The sequence below is a fragment of the Carcharodon carcharias genome, chromosome 12 (assembly GCF_017639515.1).
Source record: "Carcharodon carcharias isolate sCarCar2 chromosome 12, sCarCar2.pri, whole genome shotgun sequence".
Classification (NCBI taxonomy): domain Eukaryota; kingdom Metazoa; phylum Chordata; class Chondrichthyes; order Lamniformes; family Lamnidae; genus Carcharodon; species Carcharodon carcharias.
The window spans coordinates 124,881,918-124,904,983 of NC_054478.1; the positions used below are offsets into that span (position 1 = coordinate 124,881,918).

The window sequence follows — 23,066 nt, forward strand, 5'->3', positions numbered from 1 at the left end:
ATCTTGGTCAATAGTGGTGGTACCAAACCATTCTTGGTGATGGACATTGAAGACTCCCACATTCTGCACCCGTGCCACCCTCAGTGCTTCCTCCAAGTGATGTTCAACATGGAGCAGTACTGATTCATCAGCTGAGCATGGGGGTGGCGGGGGGAATGGGTGGGGTAGTGGTGGTGGTGCGGTATGTGGTAATCTGAAGGAGGTTCCCTTGCCCATGTTTGACTTGATGCCATGAGACTTCATGGGGTCCAGAATCAACTTTGAGGACTCCCAGGCAACTTATTGCTCAAGTTGATTCTGTTGCTTCCTATTAACTGTTGCCAAGAAGTGAAGATTGCACATAAGGGACAAGAGAGTGAAGCTTGTCCTATAGGTGCACAGCACCTTGTGATGCAGCCTATAGGAACAGCAGGTTTTGGCAGGAGTAGATGCTGTAGCAATGTAATGTGATGTTCTTCCTCACAGTGTATCTCTGTAGGAATTCTTTTATCCAGTTAATGGTATTCTTATTGCTATACCGGGATATTTTGGCATGGTATATTGGGATGCAGTTTTTAGGTTATATTTTTTAAAAGAAGGTTTGTCTATCTTGGGAACAAGTCACAGGAAACAGCATCTTTTGGATAAATTATTTGGGGAAGGTCACTGGTTGATAAATGTTTGAATTTTCAAGCATGGCGTTGTGCTGAGTCACTGTAGAACTCCAGCTCCAGTGGCAGTTCATGACTTGATAGACAAAATTATCCAAACCCTTTGATTGGATTCCAGTCTGTAATTCATCCTTGTGTATCCATTATTCTATATACAAATCACCCAAACTTGCTTAGATTCCACCCTGTAACACGCTCCCAGATATCTTGTTCTGTATATAAACTACCTGGGTCCCCTGATTAGATTTGAGGCAGCGATGTACTTCTATGGCACTCAAGAAGGAGACCTGCTGAGTTTTCCCAACTTTTTCTGTAATCATATTGTCATTTGTCCTGGGAACTAGGGGTGGCATAATGGGACAAAATCAAAAATACCTGGAAAAACATAGCAGGTCTGGCAGCATCTGCAGAGAAGAACACAGTTAACATTTTGAGTCCGAATGACCCTTCAATAGAACTAAATAAAAATAGAAGAGAGGTGAAATATAAGCTGGTTTAAGGGGTGGGGGGGCTGGGTGGGTGGGGGGTGAGGTGGGACAAGTAGAGCTGGATAGAGAGCCAGTGATAGGTGGAGATAACCAAAAGATGTCACAGACAAAAGAATAAAGAGGTGTTGAAGGTGGTGATATTATCTAAGGAATGTGCTAATTAAGGATTGAAATCAGGACAAGCAAGGTACAGATAGCCCTAGTGGGGGTGGGGTGGGGTGAAGGAATCAAAAAAGCCTAAAAGGTAAAGATAAAACAATGGATGGAAATACATTTAAAAATAATGGAAATAGGTGGGAAAAGAAAAATCTATATAAATTATTGGGAAAAAAAAGGGGTATCGGAAAGGGGGTGGAGATGGAGGAGACAGTTCATGATCTAAAATTGTTGAACTCAATATTCAGTTTGGAAGGCTGTAAAGTGCCTAGTCGGAAGATGAGGTGCTATTCCTTCAGTTTGCGTTGAGCTTCACTGGAACAATGCAGCAGGCCAAGGACAGACATGTGGGCATAAGAGCAGGGTGGAGTGTTGAAATGGCAAGCGACAGGGAGGTCTGGGTAATGCTTGCGGACAGACCGAAGGTGTTCTGCAAAGCGGTCACCCAGTCTGCGTTTGGTCTCTCCAACGTAGAGGAAACCGCATTGGGAGCAACGAATGCAGTAGACTAAATGGAGGGAAGTGCAAGTGAAATGCTGCTTCACTTAAAAGGAGTGTTTGGGCCCTTGGACAGTGAGAAGAGGGGAAGTAAAGGGGCAGGTGTTGCACCTTCTGTGGTTGCATGGGAAGGTGCCGTGGGAGGGGGTTGAAGTGTAGGGGGTGATGGAGGAGTGGACCAAGGTGTCCCGGAAGGAACAATCCCTCCGGAATGCTGCTGGGGGCAGGGGGGGCGGTTGGCGGGTGAAGGGAAGATGTGTTTGGTGGTGGCATCATGCTGGAGTTGGCGGAAATGGCAAAGGATGATCCTTCGAATGCGGAGGCTGGTGGGGTGATAAGTGAGGACAAGGGGGACCCTATCATGTTTCTGGGAGGGAGAGGAATGTGTGAGGGCAGAAGCACGGGAGATGGGCTGGACACGGTTGATAATATTTGGTAATATCACCACCTTCAACACCTCTTTGTCCTTTTGTCTGTGACATCTTTTGGTTATCTCCACCTATCACTGGCCCTCTATCCAGCTCTACTTGTCCCACCCCCCTTTAAACCAGCTTATATTTCACCTCTCTTCTATTTTTACTTAGTTCTGTTGCAGGGTCATTCGGACTTGAAACGTCAACTGTGTTCCTCTCCACAGATGCTGTCAGACCTGCTGAGCTTTTCCAGGTATTTTTGTTTTTGTTTTGGATTTCCAGCATCCGCAGTTTTTTTGCTTTTATCTTAATGATATACTGGGATATTGTGATCAAGACAAGACGGCCTTCAATCAGCTGGATGTCCTCAATTCCATGGGTGTTGGCAGATTGCATCCATCATTATTAGTCAGTCACAGATTCTGTTGCTGACTGAGTTAGTTCTTTGGCTTTCTGGGATCTTATAATTCAGCTTTAAAAAATTGTTGCTTCAATATTGTTCAACTCTGCTACGCTGAAACTGTGATTATTTGATATCTCTCCTCAGCAAAGTGCTTTGTAAGAAATCTCCTTGGTCTGAATATCCTCAGGTCCATTTAATGGTTGGTGAGAGCGAGCATTGTTTGCACGCACTGATTTGAATTATCCTTTAGAATGAAGTTCACAGGCCCTTGTGCTGTGCTTTTGTAACAACACCTGAATGTGTGGACATATTAAAGATTGAGCTGTTGCTTGGCAACAAAATGGCTGATGCTGCATATCGTCAAGACTGTTCTTAACTTTCCACAGATCTGCTGTGAAAACTTCTCTTTATCTACCAGCACGCCTCTGGCTTTGAAATAACAACACAGAGTGAAAGACTGAGAGCTGTGCCCTCACTGAGATTAAGTATGAACCCCTGGGTTTGTCACTGTTGGCCTGAGATTCTTGTAGTATTCAATTTTCCAATTGTTCAGTGTTTGATTCTGTGTGTTGAATGTTATCTGTGCTGTGTGTCAAGCTTGCCTATAGTGATTAAGAAAGAAGTTAAATTGAAAGCAAGAAGCTTTAAGTATGAGAGAGCAGCTATTTTGGAAACACTTGTAAATAAAGATCCTGAGTACAGGAAACTGGACATCTCTGCACAACTCCAAAGAATAAAAAACAATTGGCGACAGGGTGGAGAAATAGTTTATATTTACTGGCTCCAGCACCTTTCCTTCCTTCACTGGGAGATCCACTCATGTCATGGGATTGATGGATTTTGGGTTCAAGACCTATTTGCTTGCAACTGTGGTGGACAGTGTGGATGTTAATGAGAGGTGTTAAAGGCAGACTCAGCAATAGATAACATACTGCAGAAAGTGAGCCAGAACCTAAAAATCAAGTAGTCTTGTAAAATAAAGAAATAACTGGCCCCACACTTCCAAGTACGCAATTAACTTGCATTGTTTGGTGATAATTGTGTTGCTTGCAGAACTTGAGTGGTTATCCCAAAAGCACTACAACATCATGTTGAATTTATCCCACAAAGGACATCAGAGTGTTGTTAAGATTAAACAATTCTGCTGTGAAACAGTCTGGTGGCCAGCAATAGATTGCCACATAGAAGAGCTCATTAGAAACTACATAGCAAGTACACTCAGTGAGAAATCTGTTAACTATGTCCTGCACCTCTATAACCAACCTCATGGCTGACAAAATCATGGCAACAAGTCCAAATATATATTTTTGAAGAAGTACGAGCACCCCCTAGCAATCAATGTTGTTTGCGTGTTATTCATGATCTATATAGCAAATGGCCAGAAATTGCCGCAACAAATTTCATAACCACCACTTTGGTCATGACATTCTAGACAAGTTGTTTTACAAATGAGGTTTGCCAGAGACTATCACAACAGAGAATGGACTGCAGTTTGTTTCCAGTCAGTTCACAGACATGGGATTCACCACCATTTGACATTGTGATACAACCTGCAATTGAAATGTGGCGTTGAATGATCCAACAAGGTGATCAAGGACAGTCTGAGAGCTAGTACGTCATGGGGGGGAAACATTTGAACAATCCATTCATAACCTAGTTCACACATTTCATTCCACCCCACGTTCTCTGACTGGAAAGACACCAGCTGAACTTATGACTGGTCGAAACGTTTGCAAGCCGCTGACCATCCTTAAGCCATCACCACTATTCAACAAGAATGTCAGAGCAAAAGCAGAAGAAATCACAAAACAAGAAGATAAAACAAATGCATACTTTGACAAGCGAACATGTGCAAAGGAACCACGATTTGCAGTTGGAGATCAAGCGGTTGCTTGTTACCAACGCTATCTGTTGGGTGACAACTACAAAGTGAAATGCGGGATGCTTGATAGCGAGCATACTAGGATATTTCAAGGACAGTAATTATGAGGTTTAATTTAAAATAGTCTTTTGGTTTTACAAGGGGGATAAGAAGTGGTATTCAATTGTTTGGTGTTTAATTATGTTTGTCTGTTGAGTGTTCTCTGTGCTTTTAGTCAAGCCTGGGTTTGGTGACTGAGAAAGAGAAACTAAACTGAAAGCAAAAATCTGTAAGCATGAGAAGCAGACATTTTAGAAACGTAAATAAAGTTCCTGTACACACAGAAACTGGTGTCATCTCTGCACACCTCTGAGGTATAAAACACAACAATAATCTGCTGATGTCCTTTTCAAATTAAACTCTGCTGGGGATGGGGAATGGGGATATATTTCTTTCTGATCCAAAGCTTCTCAGATTCTTCCCTTTGCTTCTTCGCAGTCACTTTGTCCTCCTTATTTGGAAAGTATGGTACTCTGGCCCAAAAATCATTCTATGGATGCTGATTGTGACCTTCCTTTCTCAATCTTCAAGCGATTCTTCATACCTCAAAAGACCAGGACTAGGACTGATGCACTATTATTTGATTTTAGGGGAGACAGTTTCTCGATGGAGTCCACTTCCTTCGTGTTAAGGTTCTTCCAATTCTGAATGGGTCATAGAGTCAAAAGGCCATTTTAACACCATTTACCAAACCAGCTCCCCTGTGCAGGACATGTTGTTTGTATGCCTGATGCTAGACTCCTGAAGCAACTACTCTACTCAAAACTTGATTGCGCAGGAGACTCCCAGGAGGACAGTGGAAACACTTTAGGGATGTCTGCAGAGCATCTCTGAAGAAGTCAAACATTCCCTTCGGCTCTGACCAAAATAGAGAAGGTTAATTCAGGAAGGCACTGAACACATCAAGAGACTTTATTGGGAACATGCAGAGGCAAAGTCAAGTCACCAGCGAGAGCGCAGAAACCTTCAAACAATTCATCTACTCGATTCTTCAAGGACCTTCTGCCTCGCATCTTGCAGAATCTAGACTTAGCAGCTACCTCAGAACCCATCCAATTGGAGTGAATGCAAGTCATCCTTGACCTCAAGGGACTCCCTAAGAAGAAGATTTATGATTCTTTAGTTGAATGTTTTCTGGTCTTCTTTTGTTCCTTACTTATCTCTTCTTGCATACAAATGCATAGATGTACTTCAGGATAAGCTGTCATTGCTGTTTTTTTCACTTTCGATTTCACAACCCCTCTTTTTTGCTATAAATTATTAATCCAACTCCCCCAATCCAAAAATTTTTTTTACTACGGCTTAAATGACATGGAAAATCTGACTGAGGGTGGGCAGCTGACTTAATTTCAGGCTTTACTGGTTCTACGCCGAATTTCCAATTTCTTCACAGCTCTGCTGAGGGCACTGGCTCATACAGGGCAGTTGTTTAGTGGATGTTGGTAACTCTTCAGTATTTCACCCAAGCAACTAATGTGAGGAAATGTGGAAGTTTGGCTTTATTGTGTAGCATATGATTAGTTGTACTGTTTGAAATAAGTAATTCCGAGAGAAACTGCTCTTCTGCATATGTATATATTGTGTAAAATAAAGCATTTATTAATTGATATCAGGTCTCTTCTTACCAAGTGTTTGCTTGTTCTTCTTTAGAAGATATTGAAGAAGCATTCCTACAAAAGAAGATCTTTGCCCTTTTTTTCCTGCAAATTGCAAGAGAAATATAAAACAGAAATGGACACAAGCAAGCAGAAAGTCTTTGAAACAGAATGTTGTAAAAGTTTCTGCTAAGACTAAGAAGCCACAAGTGTTATAGAAAGGTATTGATGAAGGCCTTGAACCCTCCCTAATCACCTCTGCTTGTTTGATCTCTTTGCTTTAAACATTTTCTCAAAAGGTACCTCTTAAACTAAGGTTTTGGTGTCATCTAACGAGGGGCTCACTATTACTTTCTCCCTCTCTGGTATGCCTTGAGATGTTTTATTTACATTATGTAAATGCAAGTTGTTGAAGAAACAATACTTGTGGATTCAGATGCTGAACATTTTTGGTAATCTATTCTTCTGTTTATTGCATTAGAACTGGCAATATTGTAAACACTGCTTTAGAAATCGGGATTGATATTCTAGTAGATTGTCAGGGATGTAAAAATTGGAGGCCCCTTTTGCTTCCCTGAACACAGTTGTCTAGCCTTGCATAGCGACTTGTGTAGTGAGCTGACTAAATTTATTACAGCAATACCCCCTTGTGTATGTATGTGGAATTGAAACTAAACACAACTCTTATTGCTGCAATATGTTATAATGTTACAGAAATTAATGAGGTATTAATTTTGTGGCAATTTCAGGATTGGAAATTTAAAATTGATATCCCATAATCTTAAGGAACTGCGGACAGAGTTTAAGCTTCATTGTGCATCAGTGTCCAGGATAATTGATAGCTTCTTTCATTGCGTTATATACATTGGCTTGGTACTAGCCTAGGTTTTCTTTTATTCATTCATGGGATGTAAGCATCGTTGGCTAGGCCAGCATTTATTGCCCATCTCCAATTGCCCTTGAGAAGGTGCTGGTGAGCTGCCTTCTTGAACTGCTGCAATCCATGTGGTGTAGGTACACCCACAGTGCTGTTAGGGAGGCATTTTAAGGATTTTGACCCAGCAACAGTGAAGGAGCTGTGATATATTTCCAAGTCAGGGTGGTGAGTGGTTTGGAGGGGAATCTGCAGGTGGTGGTGTTCCCATGTGTCTGCTGCCCTTGTCCATCTAACTGGTAGCGGCGGTCATGGGTTTGAAAGGTGCTGTCTAAGGAGCCTTGGTGAGTTCCTGCAGTGCATCTTGAGGATGGTACATACTGCCACTGTACACCAGTGGTGGAGGGGGTTAATGTTTGTGGAGGGGTGCCAATCAAGTGAGCTGCTTTGTCCTGGATGCTGCCTAGCTTCTTGAGTGTTGTTGGAGCTGCACTTCGCCAGGCAAGTGGAGAGGTCATTGCATTATGTCAGGTTCTCAGCTTTGGCTCAGTTGATACCATTTTTCCCTCAGGTTGTGGATTCAAGTTGCATTCCAGAGATTTGAGCATATAATCTAGGCTGATGTTTCAGCGCAGCTGCTCTGTTGGAGGCGCCATTTTTTGGATGAGACATTAAACAGGGCTCCATCTGCCCTCTCAGGCGGATGTAAAAGATCCCAGGACACTATGAAGAAGAGCAGAGGTGTTGTCCTGGCCAATATCTATCCTTAAACCAACATCACAAAATAGATTTCCCAGATTTTGCTGTGGTAATAATGAAAAGCTGTCAGCATTTGTCATCATTACACTGCTGAAACTAACAGCAACTTCTGGAGTGCACATGTATGCAGATTAACGTGGAGATCCATGAAGTTACTGTCAATAATTGTATGCTTTTTCAGAGAGTGGCTGTTGAGGCAGCACCTCTCTTAGACTGCAATGAAAATCAATAACAACACCTTACATTTATATGGCTCTTTTAATATAATGAAATGTCCCAAGGGACGTCGCAGAATCTTTATAAGACAGTGTGAGGTCAAAAGCCTTGATCGAAGAGGTAGTTTTTAAGGAGTGTCTTAAACGAGGAAAGAGTGAAAGAGAGGTGTAGAGAGAAAATTACAGTTCTTAGGCCCTAGGTAACTGAAGGCACAGTCACCAGTGGTGGAACACTTAAAATCAGGGATGCACATGAGGTCAGAATTAGATAAGCATAGATAATTGGAGATTTATGGTACTGGAGGAGGTTACAGAGATAGGGAGGGGAGAAGTAATGGAGAGATTCGAAAACCAGGATAAAAATTTTTAAGTCAAGGCATTGCTTGATCAGGAGCCACTGTAGGTCAGAAAGCACAGGGGTGTTAGGGGAACAGAATTTGGGACATGGGCAACAGAGTTTTGGATGACTCCAAGTTTATGGAGGGTTGAATGTGGGAGACTAGCCAGGATTGTGTTGGAATCATCAAGTATAGAGGTAAGAAAGGCATGAATGAGGGTCTCAGCAGCAGATGAGCTGAGATGGATGAAATCATGTGATATTATGGAGGTGGAAGTAGGTGGTCTTAGTGATGGCACAAATATGTGGTCAGAATGTGGGAAGGTAACAAATATAAAAGCATTTAAGTTATTCAATAGGATCAAGAACCAATGAAGTTGAACGAAGGAATTAAGGATTTCAATGTAAGTAAATGTAAGGTGTTCCACCCGATTGGAACATGAAACCTGAAATGTGTAGAGGATTTACCATTGACAAAGGTAGACAAAGATCTGAATAAGATTGTTTAACTGTTGTCTAGTGTCTACCAGATTAATTGGGATATGTTATCTTCCTTTCAGTAATATTGGTGAAAAAGCTGACATGTATAAAGTAAACAAATCTCGATTTGTACCCACATTAACTGTTTTGCCAATATTTACAAAGGAAAGAAAATATATCCCACTGTATGCTGGTACATATCTCAAGGGCATTGATCCAGAACTCAAAGCGAGCTGCTTTTCTCCTGGCTCTCTTGCTCAGCTTTGTTTCGAAGGACTTGTCTTTGCACAAATGGCTCTGCATGGGAGCCTGGACAGTGAGTGTAGCTGGTCATTTGACCATGGCGGCACAGTCGATCTTGCCTTTGCCTATTTTCACTGCCTGAGCACTTTCTAACAGAAATTTTTGGATAGAGTTCAGGAACTGATGATTCTGTCCTTCTTAATTCAGGAACATTGAAACTAATTGCAGGCCCCTATTGCTGCTCCAACTAAGATCAGTTAGCTCCTCATAGATGAGAATTGAATCAAAGACCTTTAGGTCTTCATGGCTGATTTGTGTGTGAGCTTCACAAACTGAACCAAAGAGGAGCATGATGTTTAAAAGTTACATAAATGATTGCTGAGGCCAATTTTGAAATATGGGCATGCTACCTTCAAAAGAACAAGGGAGTGTTGCTGAATTTTCAACAGGAACAGAAACAAAGATGGTGCTAGGCTTTCATGCAGGAAAACAAATTTTGAATTGGATCTATTTTCATTAAAGAAAAGTTCGAGAAGGTGTAGATCCTAGCTTTTAAAATGCTGTGAGGGATGATAATTTAATTGCATGTTGATTATATAGCTTGGACTATGAGTACAGGACTAGAGGGCAGAAATATGGATTTAATGTTTCAAGAAAGACTTGAAATGAGAAGGAATTTTCCCCTCACAGAGTAGTTGCATTTGTGGGATAGTGCCCAAGATTAATGCTTTTTTGCATTTTTTTACATTTTCACAGTGCCAGCAGCTCACAAAGCATTCAATTGACTATATCACACTAAGTCTTTTAACCCTCAAGTGTTAAGAGAAACAACAGGTCTGGAATGACTAATGGTAGAATTTACAGCAGAAGAGGAGGAGGTAATTCGACCGACTGCTCCAGTGATAATGCTCTTCAACTTGTTCTTGTAAAACATTCTATATTATGATAACCATCTGTGTAGGAACATTTTTTCTAGTCTGTACCCTCTTGTTATGAATCAGCTAGCCATTAAGAACAATTTTGTCCTGTTACTACATATTTTTGGGCTTTACAGTAGGGATTCAGTGTCACTGGTCATGCTCGTAAGCCGATCTGAATTGTGCATCTTATACCACAGTATTTAGTTAGTTAATAGTGTGACACAGGATCTTATGCTGGTTGACATTTGTATTCTCCTGTCATTAGGAAGACAGACTGATAACACTTTAGGAAGTGCCTGATGTCCTCAGGAATTCTTGGTGTGTGAGTCTTGATGATGAGGCTGTTTAACTATGTGGGGTATTACTGCTGACTCCAATTTGATTCACATCTGACATCCACAGAGGTATTCTAACAGGGATTTAGTCAAAAGGCATTGATACCAACTGTAGTGTTTCCATTGCTTGCTACAGCTGAGGTGACAGTACTGACCAGATACCCAACATGGACACTGCACATCGGTATGGCTCACTAACACATTAGGTGGTGCATTTACTCACTAAACCATTAGGAAAGTTTTATTTTTCTGAAAAATACTTATTAAAAAAAATCTAGAATATGAATGTAAATGTCCTCAAATTTTTGGTGACCAAACAACAATGATACCTGTGTAGGACAACTGTTTCTGAAGAATAGTCAAGACCTGCACATTCTTCAATTCTAACATACTACACTCCTATTTATCCATCACTGTTTGGTTCAGTTTTGGTGAGATTAAAGAGTGCTTGTCATTCCTCTGATGTATCAGCTGGTAACTGTAGCAGGCAGACCAGAATGAATAACTATATGCTGTGATTAGGACGGCAACTGGAATGTTGGCATTTTTTGCAAGGGGAATGGAATATAAAAGTAGGGAAGTTTTACTGCAGTTGAGCAGCTTGGTGAAACCACATTTGGAATACTGTATACCGTTTTGGTGTCCTTATTTGAAAAAAGATATAATTGTGTTTGAAGCAGTTCAGAGGAAGTTCATTCGACTCATTCCTGGGTTGAGGGGCTTATCTTAAGAAGACAGGTTGAATGGTTTGGGCCTACACCCATTGGCGTTTAGCAATGAGAAGTGATCTTATTGAACATAAGATCCTGAGGGGCCATGATAGGGTAGATACCGTGAGTATGTTTCTACTTGTAGGGGAGTCTCAAACTAGGAGATACAGTTTAAGGATAAGAGATCTCCCTTTTAAAATGGAGATGTGGAGAGATTTTTTCTTCTTTTAGAGGGCTGTCAGTTATGTGGAATTCTCTTTCCCAGAAAGTAGTAGAGGATGGGTCATTGTCTAATTCTGCCTTGAATAAGTTCAGATTTTTGATAGACAAAGGAGTCATGGGGTATGGGGGGGAGGTAGACAGGGAAGTGGAGTTGAGACCACTACCAAATCAGCCATAATCTTATTGAATGGTGGAGCAGGCTCAAAGAGCTGAATGGCCTACTCCTGCTCCTAAGTCCCATGTTCTTATAAGATCCCAATTTCAATCTGTTGTTTGTGCTAATTTAACTGATCTCTGAAGTCATGGCATGGGTACCCCAAACTAGGTAGCAGCCTCGCCTCTGATCCAGAAGGTTCTGGGATCAAGTCCTACTCCAGACTGGAGCACATAATCCCAACTGCTACTTCAGTGCAATATGGATTGAGTGCTGCACTGTCAGAGGTATTCTACTTGTGAGAAATTAAACTGAAGCTGGGTCTGCCCTCAGGTGGATGTAAAAAAAAATCCCATGGCACTATCTAAGGAAGACCAGGGCTGTTTTCTGGCCCCATTGATGCGTGGCGTCATGGTGGGTGGTGTGGGTGGGGGGCGTACAGGATGGGACGATATGGCAAGAAGGCCAAAAATTGGTTTCATGCCATCGTCTGCTCCACCCGTCAATGGCGGGCTACGATTCCCACTGCCACACGTCGGGAACCTAATTTCAATACTTTAATATCTCATTATAAGCCCTGCTCCCCAGAATCATCCCCCTGCCACATGTTGGGTCATCCGGGCACGTCAGCGGGATTGCACGTCGACGTATTTCACAACCGTACAAAGCGAAGAGCAAATATGTAGACAGGTTTCTGAGAGCAAAAACAATAGGGCAATAATCGCGGGGGACTTCAACTACCTTAATATCAATTGAGATGCGAACAGTGTGAAGGGCACAGAGGGCGCAAAATTCTTGAACTGCATTCAAGAAAACTTTGTTAGCCAGCACATAACAAGCCCAATGAGAGGGGGCGCAATTCTAGATTTAGTCTTAGGAAATGAAGTTGGGTATGTGGATGAAGTAGCAGTGGGAGACCATTTTGGAGATAGTGACCACAATATAGTTAGATTTAGCATCAGTATGAAAAAGCACAAAGATAGAATAGGAGTAAAATTGGGGGAAGACAAATTTTACAAAGCTGAGAGGTGAGCTGGCGTGAGTGGACTGGATGCAGCTATTAGAAGGAAAAACTGTGTAAAATCAGTGGGAGGCATTGAAAGGTGAGATTCTACAGGCACAGTGTAGACATGTCCCTGCAAAGAAAAAGGGTGGTACTGCCAAATCTAGAGCTCCCTGGTTATCTAGAAGCATACAGGCCAAGATAAAGCAGAAAAAGAAAGTTATGACATTCATAAAAGACTTAATACTGTAGAAAGCTTGGAGGAGTATAGAAAGCACAGGAGTGAAGTAAAAATGGAAATTAGGAAAGCAAAGAGGGGATATGAAAAAATATTGGCAGGTAAAGTCAAAGAAAATCCTAAGATGTTTTACCAGTACTTTAAGAGCAAGAGAATAACTAAGGAAAAGGTAGGACCTATCAGAGATGCACGTGGTAACCTGTGCGTTGATGCAGAAGAGTGGGCAGGGTTTTCAATGAATACTTTGTCCCTCTCTTCACTAAAGAGAGGGATGATGCAGACATTCTAGTTAAAGAGGGGGAGTGTGAAATATTAGATACAATAAGCGTAATGAAAGAGGAAGTACTGGAGGTGCCGGCATCCTTGAAAGTGGATAAATCACCAGGGCCGGATGGATTGAATCCCAAGCTGTTGAAGGAAGCTTGGGAGGAAATAGCGGAAGCTCTGAAGATTATTTTCCAATCCTCACTAGATACAGGCGAGATCTCAGAGGATTGGAAACCTGCGAATGTTGTACCATAATCTAAAAAGGGTGTGAGTGATAGGTCAGAAAGTTATAGGCCAGTCGGTCTAACTTCACTGGTGGGCAAATTATTGGTAACAATTCTGAGACACGGAATAAACTATCACTTAGAAAGCTATGGATTGATCAGGGATAGTCAGCATGGTTTTGTTAGGGAAGATTTTGTATTACTAACTTAATAGGAGTTTTTGAGGCAGTAACAAGGAAGAGTGATGAGGGTAGTGTAGTGGATGTAGCCTACATGGAGTTCAGGTAGGCATTTGACAAGGTTCACATGGCAGACTGGTCGGGAAAGTGAGATCTCATAGGATGCAAGGTAAGGTGGCAGGTTGGTTCCAAAATTGGCTCAGTGACAGAAAACAAAGGCTAATGGTTGATGGATATTTTTGTGAATGGAGAACTGTTTCCAGTGGTGTTTCTGAGGGCTCAGTGTTGGGGCCCTTGCTGTTTGTTGTATAAATGATTTAGACTTAAATGTGGGAGGCATGATTGGGAAATTTGCAAATGACACAAAAATTGGTTGTCTTGTTGATAGTGAAGAGGATAGCTGTCGACTGCAGAATGATATCAATGGTTTGGTTGAGTGGGCCGAGTGGCAAACGGAATTCAGTCCAGAAAAGTGTGAGGTAATGCATTTGGGGAGGGCAAACAAAGCAAGTGAATACTCAGTAAACGGGAAGTTATTGAGAGGGATTGAGGAAGTGAGAGACCTTAGAGATCATGTCCACAAGTCCTTTAAGGTGACAGGACAGGTGGACAAGGTGGTCAAGAAAGCATATGGAATGCTTTCCTTTATTGGTCGAGATATTGAACACAAAAGCAGGGATGCAGTGATGGAACTGTATAAAATACTGGTTACGCCACAGCTAGAATATTGTGTACAGTTCTGGTCACCACATTATAGGAAGGACAAATTGCTCTGGAGACTGTGCAGAGGAGATTTACAAGAATGTTGCCAGGGCTTGAAAATTGCAGCTATGAGCAGAGATTGGATAGACTAGGTTTGTTTTCCTTAGAACAGAGGAGGCTGAGGATGACCTAATTGAGGTGTACAAAATTATGAGAGGCCTAGATAAGGTTGTTTCCCCTACCTGTGGGGTTATTACCAGGGGGCATAGATTTAAGGTGATTGGTAGAAAGATTAAAGGGAACACGAGGAAAAACTTTTTCACCCAGAAGGGTGGTGGTCATCTGGAATTCACTGCCAAAATGGGTGGCTGAGGCTGAAATGCTTAACTCATTTAAAAGGTACCAAGATTTGTCGTAAACTGCAAGGCTACGGACCAGGTGCTGGAAAGTGGGATTAAAATGAGAAGCTAGTTTCTATTTTCACTTTTTGGCCGACGCAGGCATGATGGGCTAAATGGCCTCTTTCTGCACCATAACTTTTCTACGATTCCATGGTGACATGCACCTGACGCGCTGCATTTTGCTTGTGACTTTGCGGTTTGTTTGCCTACCTTGCTCGGGCAGCGCTCGAGGTCATTAACACCAGGCTTCACAGACAGCACTACATCACTTTTGGGGGGCTTACGGGCAGGTCTGTACATGCCAGACCGTCCGTAAGGCGGGGGTGGCTTTTCAGTGGATGCAAGGCTAGTGCTTGCTTGGGGAAGGGGGAGAAATGGCCTCAGGCAAGGGAAGAGGCTGCAGGGTGAATGCTGAACTGGGGAAGGGGTTGGGGTATCCCGGGGTGCTTGTGGGGACACATGTTGATCTGTGTAAGTGGTCTCGAGGGGGAGTGCTGAGGAGGCAGCCTCCAGTGGAGCTGAGGTCAGGTGGAGATGTGAGGGTGTGTATGAGAGAGTGAGTGGTGATGTCCCTTGAGCTGGCAGTGAGTGAGATGCCAGTGAATGTGTGATGGCTTGTGAGTGTGTGAGTTTAGAGTGATAAGATGGTTGATTACCCTGGTGGCATGGATGAGATCATTCATCCATTTTCTGCACTGGATGGCCGACCTCTTCTGTGCACATTGGCACTGCCACCCTCTGCCACTGCCTCTCAAGCCAGAGTGGTGAGACTGATGGGCCTCCTGCGGCCAGAGCTGGGATAGAGGGCATCGCAGCGGGCCTCTGTGCTGTCCAGAAGGCATTCCAGGGTTGCATCACTGAATTGGGGGCTGCACTCTTCTTGGATTTTGGGGTCATGTCTTCTTGGGAGCAGTCCTGGGCTGCAAGCATTGAGAAGTGCGTGCGGCTGCAGTTTAAATATGGCATTCTGTATGAGAAGGTGGCAAGATAACAGTGCGGCGGGCAAATCGGAGGCCACCCACCAGCAAGACTGCGTGTTTCCTGTGGCTGCATAATTAATAAGGCGGGAAGGGGACGATGCAGCATGAAGATCCCCCATTGCGGCCGGTGGGTAAAACATCTTTATTCACACCCACTATTGCACTTCGTGCAAATCTGGGACAATTCCACCCTTTGTGTGCTGGCCAATATTTATTTCTCAGCAAACATCTAAATCAGATTATCTGGTTATTTATCCTATTGTTTATTGTGGGAAATTACTCTAAATAAGTTGGCTGTCATGATTTCTAGCTTACAACATTGAATATACTTAAAGTATTTCATTGGCTAAAGCCTAGAGATCATGAAAAATGCTATACGAATGCAAGTTTTTTTTTACAGTCAAAATGAATACTGAAAATTTCTATTGAGAGTCACACATAAAGAACACTCACTAGTGTGAAATACTAAGGCCACTAAAATTGTACTCCTCAGAATCTTCAGGAGCTGAGGGGCTGGAAACTGGGGGGAGACAAAAAATTGAAAAAGAAAGCAATAATTGGTGTGCAGGGAGCTCTCAAAATCCCCAAACAGTCCCATCTCAGACAGACACTGGGCATTTTAATCGCTGTCTGCTGACTTCATTCCTGATTGTTTAGCAGGAGACCACAAAAGGAAGTTGAGGAGCCAGGGTGGTTTTGTGGTGATGGAGCCTTTTTGAAGATGTTGCAGAGACTGAGAGTTCATCATCCAGCAGACTGCACTGATGTGCACTTGTGTAAGTCTGTCTGCACTGATAATCTCAGTAGTTGCAATTTCTTCTACAACAAAGATGTTCTATTTGCTTAGTGAATCTCCCCTTTTCTTATTCCACAATGTTGAGATAACTGCAGTTGTAATTTCCCTTTTAGAAGGATTTGGCTGCTTTCTTTTCCCAGTGTGTACTCTCTTCCCAAAGATCCTGACTCTGAATATGGGACGGTTCCGTGGAAGCCAGGTGGCCTTTCGGCCTCGGTTGAGTGGCCAGCCTCCCGTGTGAGCTCAGACAGTGAAAGCCAGCAGGGACAAAACAGCTGAGATTGATCCTGTTGTCAAGCAGGTTCCACACAAGCACGTTCCAGCAAGGCTCCTGGAGAGCAGACTCAGTCCAGGCAGCTGAGACCAAGTGCCCCAGTTGTGACCCTATCTGAGATCAGTTAACTTGGCACAGACTATTAATTACCTCTGAAGGTGGGTGGAGACATTGATTTCACTCGTTTGTTCGTCCGTTTGCCTGTAAACTGAATATAGGAGGAGCAGAGGGGAAGTGAAAAACTAATAAGAAAAGCAATGAGAAAGCATGAAGTGAGACTGGCAGCTAACATAAAAGGGAATCCCAAGATCTTCTATAAGTAAAAAATAAAAGGATGGTAAAAGAAAGAGTAGGGCTGATTAGGGATTAAAAAAAGGAGACTTGCACACGGAGGTAGGAGAAATAGCGTAAATATTAAACGAGTATTTTGTATCTGACTTTACAAAGGAAGAAGATGCTATCCAGGCCAAGTTGGGAAGAAGGAGGTGTTAGAAAGACTCTCTTTACTTAAAATGGATAAGGTAGCAGGACTGGATGAGATGTGTCCAAAAGTACTGAGGAAAGTGAGTAGAAATTGCAGAGGCACTAGTGATAATCTTCCAGTCTTCTTTAGACACAGGGGTGGTGCCAGAGGACTGGAGAATTGTGAATGTTACACCTTTGTTCAAAAAGGGGTGCAAGGATAAAGCCGGCAACTATACGAGTCAGTTTGACTTCTGTTGCAGGGAAACTGCTGGAAAGTGGTTCGGGACAAAATCAATATTCACTTCGACAAGTGCAGGATAATTAAGTAAAGCCAGCATGGATTCATTTAGGGAAACGTGATTCAGGGAAAATCATGTTTAACTAACTTGCTGGAGTTTTTTTGAGGAGGTAACAGAGAAGGTTGATAAGGGCAAAACTGTTGATGTGGTGTATATGGATTTTCAAATGGCATTTGATACAGTGCCACAAAACAGACTTGTGAGCAAAATTCTAGCTCTTGGAATAAAAGGTAAAGTAGGCACTTGGATAAGAAATTGGTTAAGTGACAGGAAACAGAGTAGTGATAAAATGTTGTTTTTCAGATTGGAGGAAGGTTTGCAGTAGAGTTCCTCCGGGGCCAGTGTTGGGACGCTTGCTCTTCCTGATATATATTAATGACTAAGGCTGTGGTATTCAGGGCATGATTTCAAATTTTGCCGATGATACAAAGATTGGAAATATTGCCAACTGTGATGAGGATAGTCTTGAAATTCAAAAGGACATAAACATGTTGGGTGGATTGGGCAGACAAATGGCAGATGAAGTTCAATACAGAGAAGTGTAAGATGATTCACATTGGCAGGAGAAATGTGGTGAAACAGTATAAAATAAAGAGAGAAACTCTAAAGGAGGTGGAGGACCAGAGACACCTCAGTGTATGTGTACATAGGTCATTGAAGATGGCAGGGCATCTTGAGATAGTAGTCTCCTTTAGAGCATATACCTTCGCAACTTTTATAAGACACTGGTTAGGCTTCATTTGGAGTACTGTGCCTTGAGGAAGGATGTGAAGACTTTGGAGTGAGTACAGAGGAGATTCATAGGCATGATTCCAGGGATAAAGGACTGGAGCTATGAGGATAGATTGGAGAGGTTGGAACTGCTTTCTTGGAGAAAAAAGGCCGAGAGGAGACTTGATAGAGGTATTCAAGATCCTGAGCGGTATGGACGGGGTAAATAGTGAGAAACTGTTCCCACTGAAGAGAACATCAAGAACTAGAGAGCACAGAATCAAAATAATTGGCAAAAGGAGTAAAAGTGATGTGAGGAAAATTTTTTCACCCAGTTGGTGGTTGGAGTCTGGAACGAACTTCCTGAAAGGGTGGTGGAGGCAGGTTCAATTGAAGTATTGAAAGGTGAATTGGATTGCTATCTGAAAAGATAGAATGAGCAGGTTTATGGGGATAAGGCAGGAGAATGGAACTAGGTAGAATGCTCTTTCAGAGAGCCATTGCAGATTCGATAGGCTGAATGGCCTCTTTCTGCACTGTAAAGATTCTGTGATTCTGTTAAACAGTATGGGCTGGATCTTCATTCTCAAGGTGGTAACGGGAGTCAGGCAAATCCTGGCTTGGCCTGCCCACCTCAGGAGAAAGTGTCCGCAAGGACAGGATTTTCATTGTTTGGGGACGGACATGTGTGGACTGCAGTTGGGCCAGCTGACCCAGGAAAATGTTTAAAGGTAGCCATAGGGGCTTGTGGTTGCAGAGGTGGGCCGGTTAAAAGGCCTGTTTTGGGACTTTATCCCAGTTATACCAAAAACTGAAAGGCGCTCCAGCCTTCACCTTACACACTCCCCACACATCCCAGTGCCCTCCCCATGCCACCACATGCTCTCCCACATACCCCTATGGACCCTCAGGCCCCCATGCCAACCCCCCCAAAACAACCCCTATGGCCCATTATGCCCCCATGCCAAGATATGCCCCCTAACAACCCCAATAGCCCTTCATGCCTCCCCATGCCAAGCTATGGCACTTGCATGCCCATTCATCCACTATATATTGTATAGAAGCAATGAACACTATAGTGACAGCAGGATGTGTAAAAATTGCTTAAATAACAGTCATTCATTGACAGTTTTCCACTTTGCTAAAAAAAACTCCTTTTTACTTAAGCCCAGTAAAAGTGTCAATCATCCAGACACTCTATAAAGTATTAGTAGCGGAAGCTGCAAGCACATGAAACCTCTTCATCTTGTGCAAATAAACATTGTGAAATTGGCAGCATAGTCAGAGAGCCAGAGCTGTCAATCAAGCAGTGTTTTCTCTGGGGCTCAGGTGTTTCAACAGGCTAATAGGTTTCTGGGTTCTCAGCCAAGAACACATGATGAGGCTTAGCAGACAGCTCAGCAAGTAGAAGAGATAGTGGAGGCGTTAGTGGTGATCTTTCAGGAATCACTGGAATCAGGGAGGGTCCCGGAGGGCTGTAAAATCGCTAATGTAACCCCCCTGTTTAAGAAGGGAGTGAGGCAAAAGATGGGAAATTACAGGCCGATTAGCCTGATCTTGGTTGTTGGTAAGATTTTAGAGTCCATTATTAAGGATGAGATTTCAGAATACTTGAAAGTGCATGGTAAAATGGGGCAAAGTCAGCATGGTTTCATCAACGGGAGGTCATGCCTGACAAATCTGTTAGAATTCTTTGAGGAGGTAATGAGTAGGTTAGACAAAGGAGAGCCAATGGATGTTATCTACTTGGACTTCCAGAAGGCCTTTGACAAGGTGCCGCACAGGAGGCTGCTCAGTAAGATAAGAACCCATGGTGTTAGAGGCAAGGTACTAACGTGGATAGAAGATTGGCTGTCTGGCAGGAGGCAGAGAGTGGGAATAAGGGGGTCCTTCTCAGGATGGCGGCTGGTGACTAGTGGAGTTCCGCAGGGGTCAGTGTTGGGACCACAACTTTTCACTTTATACATTAATGATCTAGATGAAGGAATTGAGGGCATCCTGGCTAAGTTTGCAGATGGTACAAAGAGGTAGAGGCAGAGGTAGTATTGAGGAGGCCGGGAGGCTGCAGAAGGATTTGGACAGGTTAGGAGAATGGGCAAAGAAGTGGCATGTGGAATACAACATAGGGAAGTGTAAGGTCATGCACTTTGGTAGGAAGAATAGAGGTATAGACTATTTTCTAAATGGGGAGAGAATTCAGAAATCTGGAGTGCAAAGGGACTTGGGAGTCCTAGTCCAGGATTCTCTTAAGGTTAACTTGCAGGTTGAGTCGGTAGTTAGGAAGGCAAATGCAACGTTGGCATTTATTTCGAGAGGACTAGAATATAAAAGCAGGGATGTGCTGTTGAGGCTTTATAATGCTCTAGTCAGACCACATTTAGAATATTGTGAGCAGTTTTGGGCCCCGTACCTCAGGAAGGATGTGCTGGCCCTGGAGAGGGTCCAGAGGAGGTTCATGAGAACGATTCCTGGAATGAAAGGCTTAATATATGAGGGACGTTTGAGGACTCTGGGTCTATACTCGATGGAGTTTAGAAGGATGAGGGGGGATCAGGTTGAAACTTACAGAATACTGAAAAGTCTGGATAGAGTGGACGTGGGGAAGATGTTTCCAATAATAGGAGAAACTAGGACCCGAGGGCATAGCCTCAGAGTAAAGGGAAGACCTTTTAGAACAGAGATGAGGAGAAACTTCTTTAGCCAGAGAGTGGTGAATCTGTGGAATTCATTGTCACAGAAGGCTGTGGAGGCCAGGTCATTGAATGTATTTAAGACCAAGATAGATAAGTTCTTGATTGGTAAGGGGATCAAAGGTTATGGGGAGAAGCGGGAGAATGGGGTTGAGAAACTTATCAGCCATGATTGAATGGCGGAACAGACTCGATGGGCCAAATGGCCTAATTTCTGCTTCTATGTCTTATGGTAATCCATTAGCCTGTTGCAGAGGACAAGGACAGACTTAACCCCACAATAGAACTGGCCAGGTGGGGAGTGCAGGGTGCAGACCTGTGACCTGAACCAGCCAGCACCCTTAAAAGGCACACCTGAAAATCAGAAACCTCAGGAATGGGGCCGGGAATCCCAGAATTGGGACCCATCCGCCATTTTTAAAGGGCTCGCATGTCATCCTGACTCAGCGAGAATCCAGCCCTGTATCTCAAAAACTAATGGAAAGATTTCAACGAAACCTAGTACGCAGATAGGATATGGCTGAAGGAAGAACTTTTTGGTTTTTGGTAATGATGTGGATTAGGATCCTGGAAAATTTTAAATGGATCCATTAACGCTGAGACTTCGGACGAATTGGCTTATTTTTAGATCATTTTTTCCAATTCGACTTGCCTTCTGGCACTTACAGTTCAGACCGACACATGAAAAGAATGCCAGCTAGACATTGCCAGTTGTCAAAAGTACCCACTGCCTTCATCAGAGGAGGGGAGGAAGTTTATACTGGAAAAAGGAAGAAAGAAAGATAATGGAAAAATTCTCTCCTCTTGAAATAAGATGAGCAAGGGTGGGGGAAATTGATTTGCTTTCTTGCTCACAGGAGATAAGGTGCAGGTAGCTTATCTGACCTTTCAGTTTTTTGTGTGCAGGCAAGCATGTTTTGTTTAGGAACATGGTTACTGTGAATTTTAGTTAGAATGCTGTTGAATTATTTCTTTATGCTGTGGATTATCTCAGTTGTTATGGTGGAATTTGCCACAGCTGGCAAAATGTGAGTAGAGTTTTCAGAGCAGGTTGTTGGATGTGAATTGGCCTGAAGCATCCTGAGTGAGATGGAAACTCTTTAAAAAAAAATATTTTTTTCAGTTGTTGCAGAGCCTCAAGGTTTTAATAACATTAATAACATTGTTACTGCGTGGCAGAGGTATGCACTCTACTGAGTGCCCTCGTTACTTGCTAAACTTAGGATCTTCTTGACTCAGTTATCCAGTGACCTTACCAAGTGAATGAGTGGAGAAGTGAACCTCCAGGATAGAATTTGTAATGTGCACGAGCTACAATAGAAATCAGTAACTTAACTATGTTGCGTTTTGATCCTCTATCCTCCATCTCTTTATGCCACATGATGAACTCAGCTGAGTGAGGACACATAAGGGGTTCTGCTTCCAGGACCTCATGAGAATTTTTAGGATGAGGAAAAGGCCATTGGCCCAGTAATCCTTTCCAATTTTGATGGGTCAATCCCACTTGCCTACCTTCTTGCCATATCACTCAATCTTCCCCCGGAACTACCTACAGGGATGAATTTTTCAGGTGGGCGGGGATGGTAGCAGAGCTGATAATCTCCGCGCTGCCATGTTACCATGCCCAGCGTAAGACGCGAGCCATAGTGCTCAGCGCTACCTGTGTGGACGGGGGGGAGGAGGGAGAGTCGGGGCCAGCGCCCTTTAGCACATGCGCGCCAAAGACCGCTTCAATCTCCCTGAGGCACAGAGCTGCCTCAGAGATTGAATCACTACTGAAATTATTAAATGGTTTAAAAAGTTAATTAAACATGTCCCCTCATGTATGGGTCATGTTTTTATATTTAGGAAAAATTTTTAATTTAATTAATAAAAGTTTTAGGAAACCTCATCCTGCTCGTGGATTAGGTTTCCTAAGAAAAATGAAGGCCGCTTGGCCTTTTCACCTGCCGCCAACCTTGAGGTTGGATGGGTAGCATTAACAATTACATTAATTACTTACTCAATGGCCTTAATAGGCTGTTTACACATTGGCGGGCAAGCAGCTGACTCTGATGCACGCCAGCCGAACGAAACATCGTGAGACAGTGCGATGACGTCAGGACGCATGCCCAACATCATCGCACATCATTTTACACGTCAGCATGTCGGGCCTGCCCTGGCATGCTAACTGAAAAACCCTGCCCATGGAATCATAGAGTAGATAAGGGCCACTTTTCCTCCTGAGCCCCCTGCTGGGTGACAGATTGGTGCAGTTTACAAGAGCTGTATAGGGAGCAGTGTGGCTTTGTTCCTGGAGATTTTAAGGAAGTTGTCAGGATTTGGGCAATACATTCATTGCCCTAAGAAGGTGGTGATGGGCATTTTTGAATCCTGGCCACGTTTTGATGGTGCTCCCACAATATTGTTGCTGTTGCCCTTCTCAGTGGTGAGGTTGAAGGAAAAGTAGCTGCTGTTGAACTAA

At 43.1% G+C, this 23,066-nt stretch overlaps 1 protein-coding gene across 2 annotated transcripts in view; it reads left to right on the top strand.

Annotated features, from left to right (window-relative positions):
* bmpr2b (bone morphogenetic protein receptor, type II b (serine/threonine kinase)) overlaps positions 1-23,066 on the top strand; it is a 333,412-nt gene that overhangs the window by 106,783 nt on the left and 203,563 nt on the right. The window contains exon 2 of one of the 2 annotated variants that reach the window (XM_041200905.1): positions 6,180-6,346. The exons of the other annotated variant lie outside the window; for it this stretch is intronic. The gene's annotated coding sequence lies outside the window, so the exon portion shown is untranslated. The remainder of the gene's footprint in view (positions 1-6,179; positions 6,347-23,066) is intronic. 2 annotated transcript variants of the gene reach the window in all.